At 33.1% G+C, this 19,678-nt stretch overlaps 1 protein-coding gene and 1 long non-coding RNA gene across 5 annotated transcripts in view; one reads left to right on the top strand and one right to left on the bottom strand.

Moving 5' to 3' along the window:
* The window catches only part of LOC127844336 (protein-glutamine gamma-glutamyltransferase K-like), a 226,580-nt gene that overhangs the window by 37,008 nt on the left and 169,894 nt on the right, over nt 1-19,678 (top strand). The gene's annotated exons all lie outside the window — the stretch shown is intronic.
* Nucleotides 10,483-16,895, bottom strand: LOC127844345 (uncharacterized). Its single transcript, XR_008032679.1, has 2 exons — nt 12,349-16,895; nt 10,483-11,805 (listed from the first exon to the last, which is right to left on the bottom strand). It is a non-coding gene; the product is annotated as an uncharacterized LOC127844345 (long non-coding RNA).

Raw genomic sequence — 19,678 nt, 5'->3', positions numbered from 1 at the left:
GGCATCACTACCTAATGACTTCATATCTGTCAGAACGTGGTGGGAAGATGCGTGGTCTTTGTACTTATTCTTTTGGCATAACACGCCAGATGTTGTTCTTATAATCAAAACATCATTGTTTTACATTTCGATCTATAGAAAATATCTGCGTGCCTCGAGTTTTGGCATCGAAGGGATAATTACGCTCGAAGTGTATATCTCAGGCTATACTTTTAATTAATGCAAAGGTTTTGTTTCAGACAGACCAAACATATCTATGATTATTATTTTCAGTGAAAACATCAAATATGTGACATAAACAGACCGAACATATTGCTGATTTATAAGAAATATTACAGAAAATGTATATAACGCAATTGGAATTTGTAGTGAGAAATCTTTCTCAGTTTCTTTGCTTCGTTTTACACGTCCTACAAGCAAGAGCAAACATTTTTTGCGGGCTTGTGTTTTCTGTTGCTAACTCAAACAAAGAAAGAACAATATTCATATAAATAATTAACACAAATATATCAATATTGTAGCTCCTAAAATATTACCAAGTGAGCGTTTCGTGTAACCCTTCGCTAGTCTTTTATTTCAATTAAACTTCCATATAGCGATGCACTGCTCTGTAAATGTCGGACCAATACAAAGAAACAATATTCATATAATACAATACTTATTTATATTGCTGTAAACAAAAACGCAATGCCATCAGTAGATACAACAGTTACAGTAACAATAACAAAAACAAAACCGGATGACAACGCGATTCAGGTTAAATAAAATAGATCTTCAACTACTACTACTACTACTACTACTACTACTACTACTACTACTACTACTACTACTACTACTACTACTACTACTACTACTACTACTACTACTACTACTACTACTACTACTACTACTACTACTACTACTACTACTACTACTACTACTACTACTACTACTACTACTACTCCTACTACTACTACTACTGCTACTACTACTACTACTACTACTACTACTACTACTACTACTACTACTACTACTTCTACTTCTAATACTACTACTACTACTACTACTACTACTACTACTACTACTACTACTACTACTACTACTACTACTACTACTACTACTACTACTACTACTACTACTACTACTACTACTACTACTACTACTACTACTACTACTACTTCTACTACTACTTCTACTACTTCTTCTACTACTACTACTACTACTACTGCTACTACTACTACTACTACTACTACTTCTACTACTACTACTACTACTACTACTACTACTACTACTACTACTACTACTACTACTACTACTACTTCTACTACTACTACTACTACTACTACTACTACTACTACTACTACTACTACTACTACTACTACTACTACACTACTACTACTACTACTACTACTATATTTACATTGGAAATAGGAAACATGTATGAAGACTTCGCTTTCGACTGAAGATGGAGTTAGTCGTCGAAAGGTCAATGTAACTCTTGTTAAAAATACAACCAAAAACGATTTTCCGCTAAAAGTGAGATTTATTGGATATATTGCTATGCAGTAAATATGTACATGTTATGTGCAGGTATGATATGGCATAAAGAAGAGGCAATACAATGACATGTGTTAAGTTTATAAAACTGAACATTCTCCTTTCATTTGAAGCACACAGTACACATGTTTATCACCTTTGCACATGACATTTGTGGATTATTACAACGTTATCTGTTTTAAGACCTCTTCTTTGCTTGATTAGCTTATCATATCAGAAATTAATATTTATTATTACTCTATCAATATTCGCCTATTCTCATGATTATGTTTAATCCAAATTCCCACTTTTTTTTTAATAAGTTCGAACGATAAAAAAATCACTTTTGATATTTAGGTACCATGTACTTCCACGAACTCTCTGTAGTTAATCTTTCAGTTAATACCCGCGGGCCTTAATTACGTTCAATAAAGGTTCAGCTTGAGAGCACGTGCACCTCATTATTTCATTAGGTTATCAGCAACTTATTATTAACACGTCCGCTATAGTCTAGCATATCGTTTATGATGGTACACGGGTACTTCGGGTGCTTTGTGGGCATTGTGACCCGGAAGGTTCTCCACACTTCTAACCTCGAACGCATCAATTAAGGGACAATTAAGGAACATACGTATCGGCTACATTTCTATGGAAACAATAAGTCTAAGCGAGCAAAATCGGTGGGTCAATCAGAAAAGGAGCGAACACACTTTCAATTAAACCAACAACATATCTTAATTGGATGATGTTGATTACTTTCATGTTTGTCTTACATGTAAATAAGCCAGTATGAACTATAAAACTAAATATTGACGAAATCAAACATTGATTCATTGCTTGGTTTCGTTTCTTCGCTTTCATGCACTTTATACATGCTCTCTTTAACAACACATTACCTCTAGCGTTGATTTCGTTGTTCAGCTTTGGCATGTTGTTCACATAAGGCAATGTGAACCGAAAATATCGTAATCAATCGCAACATTTTGTTTAAGTACACTGTATAATAGGTGTAATGTGTGGTATTTGATATAATTTAATTGAATATTATCGGTATCAGTTAACGCCATTTGCCTTTTATATCCAAACTTAAATGCCGATCGTTTGGTGAATTTTCGAAAATATTGTTCAATTAATAAAAACATTTATTGGTCAATTGGTTATACACTGTACGCCTACAGCGTAATTTGTTTTACGAAAATAAGAGAAAGTTGTAACGAAGATAAAAAGATGTGCTTCGCTACATTTTTTTCACACTTTGCAAGTGAATGTATGTGTATATTGCTTTGAAAAATGCAGATAAGCCTACTGATGTAAATTAAAATGCTTTCATTAGATTGTATAGCTCTGTTTTGCCATTGCAATAAAACTGTTTGGTTGTTTAGAAGCATTTGAAAATATGAATAGTATATGAAATTAAAACTGTTATAAACAATAACGTTGTTTATTTACAAAAGCGGTAATGTTAAGTCCATTCTATCCGTGAAAAGCTTTTCTTTAAACCCTCATAAGCTGGAAATGTCTTTATACGTGTTTTACACAAGCATATATTTATTAGATGACTACGGAAAATGATATGTTTTATTGGCCACAATAACGGAATATCTACAGTAAACATTATGACTGTTATTTCAATTTCATCACCGTAAACTATGATTTAGATTAAATATATATACAATTTAGTAATAATGCTTTATTGTATGCACTTTAAAATCTTGGTTGTACCGTTTGTGGTTTCTTAAAGCAATACGATGTAATTTTCGCGTTGGCAATAATTTACAAGAAAAAAACTGTGGGAAATCAGAAATACAAGTGATGCAATATAATTAACCGCCGCTGGCTAAAGAATCCTGTGCAATTTCTTTATATACTATAATTTCTATATGTTCAATTTGCAGCTAATTGTTATAACCTTTTAATATAATAATTTATCTTATTTTCAAATGCCTTATATTTGCGTGAATTTTATGCTTTACATTAATTCATGGACGGTCGAAGTTTGTTTCATGTTTTGGCTAACGCAGAAAGTTGTATGCCAACCAAATATTAACAAATAAACAGTTTATGAATTATCAAAAAAAAACACTCAAAACTTATACAAAATGTATTTTGGCTCACAGGATGGACACCTCGGCCTGTATCAATTCTGTCAATATGCACTCTCTATCTTCGTTTTACGTTTTATCGATCTATATTATTGTTGTAACCTTTCTGCTACCAGTGGAAACAACCAAAACCAATTTTGAGGCGGTTCTCTGTACTGTTCTAGGGATAATGTAAGTAAATCGGTAAATTTAGTATTTGCCATTTATTTAATATTCGTTTGTGGCTAACGGGTCCTTTTGGGTTTTGCTTTTATGTATTACTATTACATTGTAGCGAATGAGTTGTCTAGAACCCGGATGATTTTGGCCGTTCAACCATCATTACGGATAGGGGAACCGTTTATCGACAATCTGCCTATTATAATTTTGACCCCGTAAAAAATTGATTTGGGGGTAATAAGTTTTGTACACGTATACTTCCAATCGTTTGTTTTTACTTGTCAACACAAAGATTAAGTATTAAGTGATAGATAGTAAACTTTAGTTTCTAAGACTAACAAACTTCGCCATTTAAGAAAACTTAATTTTCTTAGATTTAAGTGTAATCTTAATGGATTCAACACATGCGAGGTTGGGAAATAATAGCTATGACATTTAACATCTAGTAATGACACGCATTTCTTGTAATGCGTTAGTCTATTGTTCTAAGGAACTATACTCACTCTAATAATCCCTTAAATAAGACTTCAAGAGGAATATACATTTTGAGTTAAAAACAGTTAATATCTACCGACCACTGTAACGGAGATTATTCAATGATCATGTTTAGAACTGACGAAAGTGGACTGGCTGATAATTTTCTGCAATAACGGACGAAAACCACGGAATATAAACTATAAACTTCTTGACAACACCCTGTTCTCCATTGCGGCTTCTTTTTTGTTATGGCACACTGGGAGAAAATCACAACACACAGTACAATGACACGCAACCGACACAAACTTAGATACAACTGGAGTCACCGCATCAGACAAGCCATTGCCGCGCAATCGGTTTCAATTTGGTTTTAACCGAACGCATCAACCCGGAGTAAGGACATAGCCATTCGATTAAAAGGCAAATTTACACAAATGACAAAACGAAAAACATAAAACAGACGAAACCCGGGAAATGGATGTATTTGGGATTATGTCCGTTGAGTTACTTACAAAACATTTAACAAGGAATTCGGATCATTGGATTGTATAGACTTTCTTTAAACAGAAAATATCATAAAAGCGAAAAGTTTCGTCCATAAATAGCCTTTGCGGACTGCACATTTTAATATGGGACGATACTTTACGAACCTGCATTAAACCCCCTTTTCACCGAGAACGGCTCATTAATGTAAACTGTTTGGATGACTACTTTTGTAATAATTCATTCAAATAAATGAACAGGTTAACAACGTAGTTACCAGACCTATAAAGTAAAGGAAATAAATTTGCAGTAAAGCACGCGCTTTCCAAACAGAAGTTTATCATCATCAAAAATAGCTTGACAAAGTACGCAGTTTGTTTGATAATAAAAGGCTCTTGGGGTCGGTAATATCTGTACAGTGCCTATGGTCGATTATGCGAATGTTTGAAACAATAAAAATGCAATAAAACGTTTATGATTTTTTATGCAATTTTACAATCTATAACAGTAATGCAAAATAACTTGTTAGGTAATTGAATTCGTCTTCTCGTTCAAAACGTAATTAATCAATCTTCCGAAAATATGTATGCTTTAATAGAATATTGTATCTTGTAATTCAAAAATACGTTTTGAATAAAGTATCTGCTTATTAATCAATTATGTTTAAAAGAAACAGTATACATTCGAAAGATATTTCCTAAAACACGATCGCTTGTGAATAAAACAACGCATAATATTTGTTTATGAAACTTACTTTGTTTCAATGTCTCTCAATCTCTTATTTTTTTAATTTGTTCAAGAATTTCAAAAGATCATGGCACAAACGGTTGTCGAATACATACCTTCAGTACATATACCTATTTAAGAGCATAATGCCTTGTATGCTATGCACATATATTATAATTTATTGTATGCGATGTTGATCTGGTTAAGTTTTTAAAATCAAAAGCTCGTTGTTGACAAAAAGCCAGTCTTAAGAGTCATTCATTCAAAATTACACTGCAAACCTATATTATATTGGAAATTACACTTCAAACCTGTATTATGTTGGAAATTACACTGCAAACCTGTATTATGTTGGAAATTACACTGCAAACCTGTATTATGTTGGAAATTACACTGCAAACCTGTATTATGTTGGAAATTACACTGCAAACCTATATTATGTTGGAAATTACACTGCAAACCTGTATTATGTTGGAAATTACACTGCAAACCTATATTATGTTGGAAATTACACTGCAAACCTATATTATGTTGGAAATTCTTAAATATTGTACATACAATTCCACATAGTCGTATGATGTTGTAATGCGAGTGGTTTCACATGCAAGTCTGGATCGTCTGTTGAATATCTTGAAATATGTGGAGTGTCTACACAAATTGCCATGCAATGCATATGGCTGATAAGAAATATAAGGACAAGTTCCATCCTGTGAAATATTTGACGTCGAGATGTTTCTTTTATTGTAGACCTTGCAATTTAATATCATAACAATTACACACTTTGTTATTGTTTCTATATAAACTTTAAAGCAATATTGCTCTGTCAAATCTGACAAGAATGTCTTGATATTAAATACGTTACAGCGAATATACAAATCAATATTTGTTTTGTTGTTTTCGTTTGTTTGCCAATAGTGGTCATTGCAAAAACACTTAAACGAATTGTTGATTAAATAACGATTGCGACTCGCCGCAACTCACACTCATAAATGCGTATGTCATTTTTGGAATTGAATGTACTAACATGGGACTCATTGCGAATAACGTTGGCAGTTTTCTTCTAAAACATACCGAAATCTTGTATAAATATTAAATTGTTCTTAAAGTGTGAGTTGCTTATGCATCATTAGGTAAACGAAAAATAAATGCCCATAAACAATCAAAAACAATTTGAAGATGCACGCAATGCATACATACTATTTGTTTGCCTTCGGGGTAAAACCAGGACATATTTTCCACAGTGAAGTGAGAAACTAAAATGTTAAACGCGCGCTTGTATTTTATTTTTTATGCAACACTTTTAAATATTATTTTTGTAAAATTAATTTAAAGATTTATTGTCGTTCAATTTGCTTATTGATTAAATAAGCATCCAAGTAACACATCAGGAATAATACACATGTAAACACTAGCAAAATGCATATATAAATTACACCAACAGTACCAGATGTTCCGGTTTATAAAATCCTATTTCAGAATTGCAATCACGCACAAAGTGTTTGACCTATAATAAATCGATGAACATTGCGCCTAAATCAAAGAATGCTCTGTATGTCCCATGCAAGTTTTGGAGTTATTGCATTGTTTATTGGAATTCCGTTTTAGTAAATGACCTTTGGACTTTGACATGTACATAAGCTATTAGAAGCTATGCGTAATTCATTAGGTCATGTGGTCATTCATAATCCTGCCATCACATTAAGTATGTACACCGAGTTTCCTAATAATATTTGTATGTACTTGGCATTATGAAGACGGAATACAGATGAACGAACGGATTGACTGTTTTAACACATGTACATACACATGTCAAATCCATATTCCAATGTGTAAAATAATTTACATGACCATCTTTTGTGTAGTTTATAAATCATTACAATATTAATTGTATTGTTTTTTCAGTAGAAATGACTTGACATATTCAATTTTTGAAAATTTCTTTAGATAAAACACGGCTCATGTAATAGATGGTACAGACAGAAATACGGGTATACGGATTGACGATCATCGGAAAAATCTATTTACCATTCACATTGTAATAAACACATACTGTTCCCGTGCTTCTTTATTCAATGCAGTTTATATTGAAATAGGAGGATGCGTTGTCTTTGTAGTCATTCTTTTTGCATAAAGCGCCAGATGTTGTTCTTATGATTAAAATATCATTGTTTTACATTTCAATCTCTAGAAAATATCCGTGTGCCTTGATTTTTTTACAAGTTTTTGGCATCGAAGGGATAATAATGTTGGAAGTTGAACGCGGCTGAGGTATTGGTGGTACAGACGGAAAGACGGACAGACGGCGGTTAAACCTACTTGCCATCCACATTGTAACAAACACATATTGTTCCCGTACTTCATTATTCGATGCACTTCATGTTGCACAGGAAGATGCGTGGTCTTTGTACTCATTCGTTTGGTATAACACGCCAGATATTGTTCGTATAATCGAAACATTATTGTTTTACATTTCAATCTGAAGATAATATCTGCGTGCCTCGATTTTTTATAGTTTTGGCATCGAAGGGATAATTACGCTCGAAGTGTTTATCTCAGGCTATACTTTGAATTAATGCTAAGGTTTTGTTTCAGGCAGACCAAACATATCTATGGCTATTATTTTCAGTGAAAACATCAAATATGTGACATAAACAGACCGAACATATTGCTGATTTATAAGAAATATGACAAAAAATGTATGTTACGCAATTGGAATTTGCAGTGAGAAATCTTTCTCAACTTCTTTGCTTCGTTCTATACGTCCTACAAGCAAGAGCAAACATTTTGTGTGGGTTTGTGTTTACTGTGGCTAACTCAAACTAAGAAAGAAAAATATTTATATAAAATAATAAACACAAATATATCAATATTGAAGCTGCTAAAATATTACCACGTGAGCTTTTCGTGTAACCCTTCGCTAGTCTTTTATTTCAATTAAACTTCCATATAGCGATGCACTGCTCTGTAAATGTCCGACCAATACAAAGAAACAACATTCAATGACTCTATTATTCTATATCCACGCCATTTATTTTATTATCTTCGAAGCCATGGCAATTAATATCAATCATCATAACCTGATCTTAACTCCTCATTCTTTGTTTTTGTTTGTTTTTTTGCATTTTCATTGAATTACTTGCTTTGTGAAGAAACGCTTTGGACTAGATTTACCTGGTTCGACATTGATAACGTTTTTTGGATTTGTCTGGTATGCTTTCGTTTTGTGCATCACTTCACAGGAAATTGCGTGTTGTAGCGATTCACATGTAGACTTATTTATACTGTGGTTAATTAGGGAACCATATAAACATTGTTTGTATGTTGTATAGGTCCCTGGTATAACAAAAACGCAACGTCATATTTTCTTAATATTTTCATTTTTTAATATTTTCTGAAACAGGAATTAACATCATACATGGCATGGTATAAACAGGCAGTAGTATGACATTGCATTTACAGGCCATAACACGATACTACATATAAAGATTGTTTAAATAGGAAATAAAATACCATGACATTAACAGGAAATAACATGATATGGCATTAACAGGCAATACCATAAGACGGATTGCGCAAGCACAGCTATGAAATGGCACAAAAAGGTGCAATACTATGAAATTTGTTCAGTTTATACAACTGAATTATCGACTTGCATTTAAAGCGCACAGTAAACATGTAAAAACACACGTGCTGACCTGCCAGTTTATCACCATTGACACATAACATTAGTTGAAAATTACAACGTTATCTGTTTTAAGGCCTCATCTTTGCTTGATTTGTGATAAAACAAGCTTTTGCAACAACGCAATTTGTCATTTAATCAGAAATTCATAGTAATTACTAATATATCAATATTCCCATGTTCTCATGATCATGTTAAATCCAAGTTCTCACTATTTGTTTTAATAATTTCAAACGATAAGAAAATCACTTCTGATATTTAGGTACCATGTACTCCCACGAACTCTCTGTAGTTAATCTCTCAGTTAATACACCCGGGCCTTTATTACGTTCAATAAAGGTTCAGCATCAGAACACGTGCATCTCGTTATTTCGTGGGGTCCAGGAAAGTCTAGCTCATCGTTTATGATGGTACATGGGTGCCATGTGGGCGTTATGACCTGGGCGGTTCTCCACACTTCTTCTCTCGAACGCTTTCAATTAAGGAATTTAAGTATCAGCTACCTTTCTATGGAAGCAATAAGATCTCAACGAGCATAATAAGTGGGCCAATCAGAAAAGGAGCGAACACACTTTAAATGAAACAAGCAACATATCTAAATCGGGTAATGTTGATTTCTATCAGGTTTGCCTTGAATAAGCCAGTATATATTATAAAACTAAATATTGACAATATCAAACATAAATTGATTTGTTGGTTTCGTTTCTTCGCTTCCATACACTTTCGACAAAGGACTCTCTTAAACAATACATTAAGTATGGGACTTGCGGTGATTTCGTTTTTCAGCTATGGCATGAACCGAAAAACATCGTAATTAAATCGCAGCTTTTCATTTTATAACAATTAATAATTGATGTAATGTGTGGTCTTTTATATTAATTTAATTAAATAATAGCGTTTTCAGTTTACGCCATTTGTTTTTCTAACAAAACAAAAATGCCGATCGTTTGTAGAATTTTCGCAAATATTTTTCATCTCTGTACTGTTCTGGTGATAATGTAAGTAACTCGGTAAATTGATGATATGTCATTTGTTTAAAATTCGTGATTGGCAAAAGGATTCTTTTGGGTATTGTTTCTAGGGATTGTTATTGCCTTGTTGCGAATGGGTTGTCGGGCATCCGGATGATTTTGGCAATTGTACAATCATTACAGATAGGGGAACCGTTAATTGACAATCTGCCGAATATAATTTCGATCTCCGTTAAACATTTATTACTCATAGTTATGAGTAAATTTATTATTCTCTATTCTCAAAATACTATTAAAATCTCATCATCTTTATAATCCATATCATCACCATTATCATTATCAAACAAATAATAAACCAAAGACAAAATAGGAGTGAGTGCTTGTATTTGACAGGACTTTCAACAAATAAATGCAAAAAACAATTCTTCTGACGCCCGTATATGTTGTATGCGCAATGGATATAGACCTCAACGGCACCGCTCAGTTGAGGAATCTCGAGACGACTGGAAACGGTGTAACATCTTTGTTCAGGTGTATAAAGAACTGAAACGATACTATTTAAATGCTGTAGGGCATGTAATTATGAAAACTTCGTATACACATGTGTGTCATGTGAAAAGGTGCAAATGTATTCATAACAATTAGACGTCAAGTATATATCTCAAAAAAGAGTTACTATTTGAATAAACTGATCCCCACCGATGCCCACAGTGCACACAGGACGCCCCCAATGCCCATCAATCACGCTAACTTGCTTAAATATTATAAATAAACAAATGTGAAACATTAATTTGTTCAAAGAAGCTGCTAATATCTGCAAGATTCATCTACCACAACCAATCAAGAGAAGTGTACATGACTTCACGTACACCCCATACAATAATCAGTAGTAATAAACGATTCAGGTAAAACCGCGAGCGGGATACGCAACCCTACTGCCATTTTTGTTTTCTTATTTTTTCTTTTAATGGCAGGGGGACGTATGAGGACCCATGGCTCGAGACCGGTGTCTAGGTGCCTTCATCACCTCCCAAAACCTCTAATTAGAGAAATCTACAAATAAGCAGCTATTAAGATACTGTAACATTAAGTATTTTATAGTAAAAAAATGTAATTAAAACATTATCAATTTCATTGCGCAAATTAACATAACAAACAAACATCAAAAGCATCCTGCACACACCCCGGACATCAACAAGAAACAAACAAATCACTCAAACCATAAAATCCATAAAGCATCTATAAAGAATGTTGATAAATCATATATATTACGAGAAATATATAAATGCATATGACGAATTTAACAGCTATATTAAACCGACTTCAACATCTAACCAGTCACACCAAAATGAAAATATTAAGTAATCGTAAAATAAAAATGTCTTTAAAATTAAACGTTCATTACGAACGACAACAAAAAATTATAACACTGACATTTAAACATACCAATATTTCAATAAGTATGCTAGAGGTACTATCTCCAGAAATTGAGAGTCTCGAAAAACATGACACCCATAACTTAAAAGACCTCATTCAAACACAATATTATGTTAAAAATGAGTCAAAATAATCAAGAAAACTTAGCTGCTTCAGACTCAAATGAAAATACACCCATCGTCTTTCCCAGTAAAGAAATCGGTTCGTGTTAAGATCCCATCTCACATGGACTAAAAACCGAACTGAAAATATACTAAATATAGACTTTATAATAGCAAAATTATAAACATAAAAGCAATGTAACCAATTATTTAACCATACATATGTTCATTAAGGGCGGGCGGGCGGGGTTATCACCCTTTCGTTTTCTTGCTCCATAACTTTGCCTGTCAAAAACAACCCTCGAATGGCGTCTTACTAGATGTGCAAATCATATATACCCCAAAACGAAAAACTCGTGCGCTTTCGCGCTAAAACATGCACACAAAACCCGTGCATTATACGCGCTAAACCATTACCATAATCTCTCTTCTAAATAACACGTATTCAACCATACTATAGCGTATTTATCAAACCGAGAATAATTTCATTTACTCATAGTTATGAGTAAATTTATTATTCTCTATTCTCAAAATACTATTAAAATCTCATCATCTTTATAATCCATATCATCACCATTATCATTATCAAACAAATAATAAACCAAAGACAAAATAGGAGTGAGTGCTTGTATTTGACAGGACTTTCGAATAAAACAAAGAGAGAATACAAATAATATAAAACATAAAATGAATACCTAAATATTCTCCACCACGTTATATACCTCTCGAACTGTGTTTTAACTGAAAGGATACAATTATAAACATTTGTAAAAGCAATAAAATCAATTCAATCAAAATAGGCACACTATGGCCTTCAACAACGGTCAACTGACCACACAAGCCAACTGGCTTATCAACATCAGGCACACTCTGGCCTTCACAAACGGTCAAATGACCACACAAGCCAAACGGCTAATCAACATCAGGCACACTCTGGCCTTCACAAACGGTCAAATGACCACACAAGCCAAACGGCTAACAACATCAGGCACACTCTGGCCTTCACAAACGGTCAAATGACCAATCGAATAATGCACAAGAGAATTAAACAGATATAATAAAACAATATTTACCAAATTAATGATAAACATTAAAACGGAAATAAAAAATATCATAATCATAATCCTTATAATAATAATAACATACTACATAAACCATACCTTTATGTTCCCCAATACTTAATATACCATTCGTACTGTCCAGTTACTGCACTGCAAAAAATAAACTTGCAGATTGTTAATTCCATGTGAACATGCTTTTTAAGAAAATAAGGTCAACTCACAAAAGCCAACCGGCTTTCACACATCAAATCAACTTGCTTTAAAAAACGGTCAACTGACCATACAAGCCAACTGGCTTACCAAATCAGGCCAAATGGCCGTAAACAAATTGGTCCAATGACCACAAGGAACATACACACAACACAAACACAGAACTTAATAATACTCAAAAGCATTTCCAAACCATTTATATAATAATATATTATAGTGTCTTTAAATGTGCTCCGAACAACACATCATACATTTCAAATCACACATACATTAATAATGACTTTTCACAAATCTAAATTTAGCGACACCGATAATCTGTCTTTCAAAGAATCTTTAACATATCCGTCCTTAGTGGAAACACTTTTTCATCTATCATGTCTTTGCCAAAGTCTATCCACAGTCTTATTATTGGCACTTATAGATGCTCCACCAGCACGAAAAGAATGAAGTCCATATTTAGAAGAAACATAACCCATTAGACTTAACTTCTTCCTCAAAACTATCATTTATAGTAGAATAACTTATATGCTTATTATTAGAAATCAATTCGAAACAGTGTTAAACATTACACAAATAAACTGGTCTAAACACATAATCAGTAGATGAACATGCAATATCTGCAACACACAAACACTTTTCAAACAATTTCACAGGACATGTGTCTGTATTAGTTTTGCAATCAGAACAGTATTACCCTCTCTTAAAATGTCCGTTTTTTACTTTTCAACTTAAATATCACAATGCATATCTAAAAATACATCTGATCTTTTAACAGACAAAATTTCACTTATCCTAAAAAACCAGCATAAGATAAGAAAAAGATTGTAACGCCTCTTAAATACCCCAAAGAACAATCGCTCTCAGAAACAAAAGTGTGATAAAATTTCTTTAATATATCTGATGTAATAGGCTCTTTTTTAACTACCGTCTTTGCAATTCTCCGAATGCACCCAAATAAAATACATCATAATAATCCTAGTAATAATAATAACATACTACATAAACCATACCTTTATGTTCTTCAATACTTAATATACTATTCGAACTGTCCAGTTACTGCATTGCAAACAATAATCTTGCAAATATTGTAAATTCTATGAGACTTTCGTTCCAAGAAAGTTCGGTAACCTGACAACACAAGCCAACAGGCTTTCACGCACCATTTAGACTGGCTTTAAAAACGGTCAACTGACCATACAAGCCAACTGGCTTTCAAAATCAGGCCAATTGGTCTTAAACAACTTGGTCCAATGACCACAAGAGACATGCACAAATACCAAACACATTTTACGAATGTTCTCACAATCAATACGTATGTTCTGCTCTTAAAATTAAAACTACCGACTTGACATTTGTTTTTAGGTTCAATTCACCAACACAGACATACTTTAAGCTACTGATCGAACCCTGGCTCAAATTTCCATGGCAATAGCATAAGCTCAATTGATATACTAGAACACCGTATTAACTTTGATTTACTAATTTGAAAACAACAAAATGCTTAACACACTCAAATACAAAGCTATAGGTACTTGGTCGGCTGCAAAACTAGTCAATTTTTAGAATTTTAACCCATCAAACAAATCTCAAAGAAAACCGTTATTGATGCAAAGTTGAATTTCTGTGACTCTAAAAAGAATACATGTACCATCTGAGAATAATCCCTGTTGCTGAACCGTTACTTGTTTTTGTTCAATTAAACGCAAAACCTAGAAACCCATTCATTTTTACGTGCTAAACCATAACCATACTCTTTCTCTTCTAAATAATATGCATAGACCAACATCATTCGGTATTTATCAAACCTAAAATAATTTCATTCACTCAAAATTCGTTAATGTAGTATTATCCATTCACAAAATACTGTCAACTATTCCTCCTCCTCATCAATAACGTTAGCATCATCATCAACATTTATAACATCGTCATCAATAAAATCATCATTATTAATCTTAACAAGTTATTTTCTAACACATAATTACACAAAACAAAACAAACAACAAATTATACCTTTCGAGCTGCCCTCTTACTATAATGATACACTATTCATTATTTATTCTTCGAACTGTCCAGCTTCTGAAAAAATAAACTTCGCAAACATGTGTAAATGCAATTTCAACATGTGTTTTGAGACATATTTTAGTGAACTGACACGCAAGCAAACTGGCTTATACGCATCTGAAAAAAATCTGCTTTAAACAAAGTGTCAACGGACAACCCGAGCCAACCGGTTAATTTACATAAGCCAATCTGGCCCTTAATAACATACATTTAATGTTCTCCAATATATATAATATCCTTCGAACAGTACAATCTTAACATTAAATAAAAACAAAAATGTAAATGTAAACGCACGTTTTAACAAATTTGGTTAACAAACTACACGCGCTAACTGGGTTTATCCACATCTGGTCAACTGGCTTTCACCAAAACGATAAGCAAAATTACACATGTTAACTGGCATTCAAAAAACGGCCAAACACCATAAAAGCAAAATGTCTTTACACATAAAGCCAACAGTCCACCAAACAAGAACAAAAACTATCACGAAAACAAAATCGACTTATATTGCAAATAAATCCGGTCTACTTTTGTTATCATTACAGTACCTAATCTTTAAAAATGCATTAAACTATCACGAAACTAAATTTAACAAAACCGATAAATGCCTTTCATCTAAGTTTAAAACAACAGTCTTATTGTCAACGCTCTTTTCAAACCAAATTTATACCACAGTTTATCCAAAATATCGTAAATTAATTAGCACATATGCATACACCATTATTGACACCAACCTTGCAGGGGAAACTTAACGTCTTAAATTATTATGAAAAATATAATAACTCTTAATGTTTTAATTCAATTTAGAGAAAATGTTTAATTGTATACAACAATAACATAAACTGTTTATTCAATATCCAGCGAACGAGATGTAATATATGCAAAACACAAACATGTTTCGAAAAAAGTTTACAAGACAAGTCTCTATAGCTGTTTCATAGATGAATAGAATATATATTTCCGTAATGTATCGATTTTTGATGTTACATTCTTAATTCACAATTGGAATACCTGAATAGTTTAAAGATATGTTCGCATAAATTTTCATCCGCTTATTATAATACCACCTCATATATCGCACACAACCATCGTGCTGAATTATATGGAAAACGGCAGTTAATTGTTATTAATCGTTTGTTGAATTATACGCTTGGAACTAATACACAAACTTGTAACACATGTATTACCATATAAGGTGTTATATCTTAAAAACAATAAAAATAAAGCAAGGTGTTCGTAAAAACATGAGGGAGAGTGATCTAACTCTGCTATCAAAACAACCTGGAGTGACACACTATGTGGCCTTACCTATATATAATCCTACCAGACCATTACATTTGCGACCTCTTTTTGAACTTAAATAGTTTCATTTTTACACAATAATCAAATCAATTGATGTATCTGAATAGTTGGAACTAAACAAAAACAACAGCACAAATAAAGATATGGAGCATGTTATTGAATATACTTATCATAAAAGTTAACAAGGAACACAACCTGTGTTAATTTCAATCGGAATGTTGTTGCCAGTGTTATTACAATAAACAGAACCAACAAGTCTGACCTTTGTTCGAAGTACCAGCTCACCATTCCGCTTCTAGCAGAGAATCAGTCCTCTCATCGAAAATCTCCTTCCGAATACTATGTATTTCGCAAATGAACGCCTAAACTACTTTATCACCCTTTCGTTTTCTTGCTCCATAACTTTGCCTGTCAAAAACAACCCTCGAATGGCGTCTTACTAGATGTGCAAATCATATATACCCCAAAACGAAAAACTCGTGCGCTTTCGCGCTAAAACATGCACACAAAACCCGTGCATTATACGCGCTAAACCATTACCATAATCTCTCTTCTAAATAACACGTATTCAACCATACTATAGCGTATTTATCAAACCGAGAATAATTTCATTTTTAAGGTACACGTATTTGTACACGATAACTTCTAATATTTTGTTTTTACTTTTTAACGCAAATATCAAGTATTAAGTGATAAATGATAATCCTATGTTTTAAAGACAAACAATCTTCAACAAATAAGAAAACTTTATTTTTGTTAGATTTTGGCTTCAACACATGGGATGGTGGTAAATCAAGCTATGACATATAACCTCTAATAATAACATAGAGGATATTTGTTCGTGTCAGTGTTAGATCGTTTGTTATTTCACGAGTGATCATAGAAAATATTGTTTCTGTTATGCCTCTTTTTCAAGAAAATAATTAACAGCTCTTTCCCTTTCGCTGACAAGTTTCCTTTTCCCCCGTGGCATGCCTCAATACATTTCTTCAAAACACAAAATGACGTCATTAGTGTGACAAAATTATACTAACGAAATTCTGCAGTTTACTCTTTTACAATGTTAAATAACGGTTAAAAAGCTTAAAATAAAAAGAAAATTTGTTGCATTCGATGGAATGACGATTTTTATTCACTCGTGATCATAGAAATATATATATAATAATTTATGATAATCTAAAAAAAGAAAAGTAGTTCCGAAATGTTACTATTTTCACCGGTAATAATAGCAATTTGTTTATTTTTCACTGCTGTTATTTCACTGCAGAAATGTCATATTTAATCATTGGGTATAAAAGAAAGAGATTTCTTGTAATGTGCACTGTTAGCAAATTGTTTTTAAAGATTTAAATTGACTCTATTATTTCATTAAATAAGACTTCAAGAAGAATATACATTTTGTGTAAAAAACAAACAGAAACAGACTACCAACCACTGTAGCGGAAATTATTCAAATAACCATGTTAAGAACTGACGAAAGTTGAGTGGCTGATGATTTTCGGCAATAACGGACGAAAATCCCGAAATAGAAACTATACACTTCTGGACAACACCCTGTTTTCCCTTGTGGCTATTTTATTGTCATGACACATTTCTTTATGAAAAAAGCACAACACACAGTACGAAGACACGCAACCGACACAAACTTAAATACAACTGGAGTCAACGCCTCACACAAGCCACTGCCACGCAATCGGGTAAAAATCGGTTTTTACAGAACGCATTAAGGCCATAGCATTCGATTAAATGGCAAATTTACACTAGTGACAAAACGAAAATCGTTTAAACAGTCAAAATCGCCGGAAATTGATACATTTGGGATAACGTCCGTTGAATTTAAAATATGTTTTGGGCTTACACATGTTGTATGGAGCTCTGAACCTCTCAAATAGCCCGGAGTTTCTTTCAAAACATTTAATAAGGAATTCGGATAATTTGCATCGCAAATTAATTGAAACTGCATCAACATAAAATGCGTCTGAAATTAAATAATAGTAAATCAATGGTTTGATGAAAGCGGACAGAGGATCTTTTGACCAGACTGTTCACAATGGTCTGGAGATACGCTGGCCGTACTCGGCATTGAACCCATTTTCGCATGACGCGGGTCCTATTCTTTGTGTAAGCCATATTACTTATTGCAACAACGCACAAAACAATTTTTTAAAAACGAAAAACGTTTATTTCTCGTACATGATTAACGGCTTATGACAAATAATATTGAGTGTATGTGACATGTGAAATTTAACATTATAAAAGAAGGAAAAAATGGTTTATACATTTATTAAAACATTGATATACTGTTTTTCTTTATAGCTAAATCATTGTGAGGGGCAAATATATCATTTATTGACCCTACATATTAGGTATAGACTTTCTTTAAACAGAAAATATCATAAAAGCGAAAGGTGTCGGCCCTAAATAGCCTGTGCGGACTGCACAGTCTAATATGGGACGACACTTTACGCACCCTTTTTCACAAAGAACGGCTCATTAATGTAAACTTTTTGGATCAGAGGCGTAACCAGAATTTTTTCCGAGGGGGGGGGGACTCAACTGGGGAAGGTGCGGGAGGGGTGTCCCCTTCCGTCGTTGATTTTTTTTTTTGAAATGGTACCTTCAAATGATGCAATTTCACGCTATCTAATCAGCATTTTGCATGATAAAAGTGCATGTAAAACAAGGACTTGAGTTCAGACATCAAGTGTGACAGACACACAGACAGAGAGACAGACAGACACACAGGGGTAAATCAAATGTCTCTCAAACCAGTATTTTGTTTTAATAACATTACTACGCTTGAAAATAATTATAGACACGACTAAAATAAGAAAAAAACACAGTTTAATTGCATTAAAAATCTTACTTCAACTTAAATAGTCCAAATTTATGCCTTTTCCGTGCATTTTTTTCGGTACTCTTCATTAAACTTGCGCATAAATTGCAGACCACTGCGCTAGTGTAATAACATAATTTCAAGTACAGTCCAACCCCTCTTAAGCAGCCAGTCAAGGGAAACAGCCAAATTGGCTGCTTAAGCGGGGTGGCCTCTTAAGAGGGGGTTGGGTCATAGGGAGTCTGGAGTTGATGAGTGCATGGCCAACTGTTCAATTTTTGTATAAACAAAATGGTAAATATGTGTACATGTACTAAACAATGTATAGACTTAAAATAATTTTATTTCTTCCTTTCTAAAATCAGCTATAAGACAACATTTTCATTCAAAAAAATATTCTATTCATCTTTCTAATCATCATCAATATCATCATCATCATCAGAATCAAGTCAATGAAAAAGAATCATTCTCATGATTCATTGTTTACACAATGCGCGTTGTATGGCCCCAATGCACTTAAGATGGGAACAGTTGTAAACCAGTTATGCGTGATGA

Source organism: Dreissena polymorpha, chromosome 9 (assembly GCF_020536995.1).
Source record: "Dreissena polymorpha isolate Duluth1 chromosome 9, UMN_Dpol_1.0, whole genome shotgun sequence".
Lineage (NCBI taxonomy): Eukaryota > Metazoa > Mollusca > Bivalvia > Myida > Dreissenidae > Dreissena > Dreissena polymorpha.
The sequence above is the reverse complement of the archived record's forward strand: the minus strand, read 5'-3'. Positions and strand labels throughout refer to the sequence as shown.